We start from the raw sequence: 2500 nt of genomic DNA on the forward strand, positions 1-2500 counted from the left end.
ACAAGAAGACCAAGGCTTCCAAAATTTTTTTTTTTTTTTTTTTTTTTTTTTTTTTTTTTTTTTTTATATATATATATACCGAAGAATGAACAAGAAGACCGAGGCAACCAAAATTTTTTTTTATTTTCCTCCGATATACCAAAGCAAGAACAAGAAGACCGAGGCTTCAAAAAAATTTTTTTTTTTTGATATACCGAAGAATGAACAAGAAGACCGAGGCATCCAAAATTTTTTTTTTTTTTTTTCTCCGATATACCAAAGCAAGAACAAGAAGACCGAAGTCTCAAATTTTTTTTTTTTTTTTTTTTTTTTTGATATACCGAAGAATGAACAAGAAGACCGAGGCATCCAAAAAATTTTTTTTTTTTTTTCTCCGATATACCAAAGCAAGAACAAGAAGACCGAGGCATCAAAATTTTTTTTTTTTTTTTTTTTTTTTTTTTTTTTTTTTTCGATAAATCCAACCGAGAACAAGAAGACCGAGGCATCCAAAATTTTTTTTTTTTTTTTTTCTTTCCCATATACCAGAGAAAGAACATGAAGACCGAGGCAACCAACAAAAAATAATTTTTTTTTTCTCTTTCCCGGAATTTTTTTTTTTTTTTTTCGAAATAGCCGAGAAAGAATATGAAGACCGAGGCATCCAACAAAAAAATTTTTTTTTTTTTTTTTCCTAATCTACCCAAGCAAAACAAATAGAAGACCGAGGCATCCAAAAAAATTTTTTTTTTTTTTTTTTTTTTCGAAAAATTTTTTTTCACAAAAACTTTTTTTTTTTTTTTTCCCCAAAAAATTTTTTTTTTCGTTCCAAGCTAACCAAGACATCTACTATTCACTAGTAGAGCAATCGAGACTGCAAAGCAAGCAATGGCCTTACTTGCAGCTCTTGGTGCTGAGAACTCCCCCCCCCCTATAGTAGTCTTAAGTAAAACCACAGCTCTGACAGGAGTAGATATTGCATGCGAGCGAGGAGTCGTAATGGGCAAAATTGACTCGGGGGACCTCCAAATCGAATTCCGTTTCGAGCAAAACACTTCTTAGGCTTCAAGGAAGCTCCCATAAAATTTCCAAACCCAAACTCCAAACTTCATTTTTTAGCCTACAATGCCCACGTGCACGCCGGTGTGCACGCAGGGGTGCTTGAGCATGCGGGAGAGGAGCCATAATGGGCAACATTGACTCGGGGGACCTCCAAATCGAAATCCGTCTCGAGCAAAACACTTCTTAAGCTTCTAGGAAGCTCCCATAAAACTTCCAAACCCAAACTCCAAACTTTATTTTTTAGCATACAATGCCCACGTGCACGCCGGGGTGCTTGAGCGTGCGGGCGAGGAGCCATAATGGGCAACATTGACTCGGGGGACCTCCAAATCGAAATCCGTCTCGAGCAAAACACTTCTTAAGCTTCAAGGAAGCTCCCATAAAACTTCCAAACCCAAACTCCAAACTTTATTTTTTAGCATACAATGCCCACGTGCACGCAGGGGTGCTTGAGCATGCGGGAGAGGAGCCATAATGGGCAACATTGACTCGGGGGACCTCCAAATCGAAATCCGTCTCGAGCAAAACACTTCTTAAGCTTCTAGGAAGCTCCCATAAAATTTTCAAACCCAAACTCCAAACTTCATTTTTTAGCATACGATGCCCACGTGCACGCCGGGGTGCACGAGCGTGCGGGCGAGGAGTCGTAATGGGCAAAATTAACTCGGGGGACCTCCAAATCGAAATCCGTCTCGAGCAAAGCATTTCTTAGGCTTCTAGGAAGTTCCCGTAAAATTTTCAAACCCAAACTCCAAACTTCATTTTTTAGCACACAATGCCCACGTGCACGCGGGGGTGCTTAAGCGTGCGGGCGAGGAGTCATAATGGGCAAAATTAACTCGGGGGACCTCCAAATCGAAATCCGTCTCGAGCAAAGCACTTCTTAGGCTTCTAGGAAGCTCCCATAAAATTTCCAAACCCAAACTCCAAACTTCATTTTTTAGCATACGATGCCCCCGTGCACGCGGGGGTGCTTGAGCGTGCGGGGGAGGAGTCATAATGGGCAAAACTAACTCGGGGGATCTCCAAATCAAAATCCGTCTCGAGCAAAGCAGTTCTTAGGCTTCTAGGAAGCTCCCATAAAATTTCCGAACCCAAACTCCAAACTTCATTTTTTAGCATACTATGCCCACGTGCACGCCGGGGTGCACGAGCGTGCGGGCGAGGAGTCGTAATGGGCAAAATTAACTCGGGGGACCTCCAAATCGAAATCCGTCTCGAGCAAAGCATTTCTTAGGCTTCTAGGAAGTTCCCGTAAAATTTTCAAACCCAAACTCCAAACTTCATTTTTTAGCATACGATGCCCACGTGCGCGCCGGTGTGCACGTCGGGGTGCACGAGCGTGCGGGCGAGGAGCCGTAATTGGCAAAATTAACACGGCGGACCTCCAAATCGAAATCCGTCTCGAGCAAAGCATTTCTTAGGCTTCTAGGAAGTTCCCGTAAAATTTTCAAACCCA

This window comes from Cornus florida, unplaced genomic scaffold, assembly GCF_030987335.1.
Source record: "Cornus florida cultivar Cherokee Brave unplaced genomic scaffold, ASM3098733v1 CherokeeBrave_3.0.0_Hap2_scaffold_20, whole genome shotgun sequence".
NCBI lineage: Eukaryota > Viridiplantae > Streptophyta > Magnoliopsida > Cornales > Cornaceae > Cornus > Cornus florida.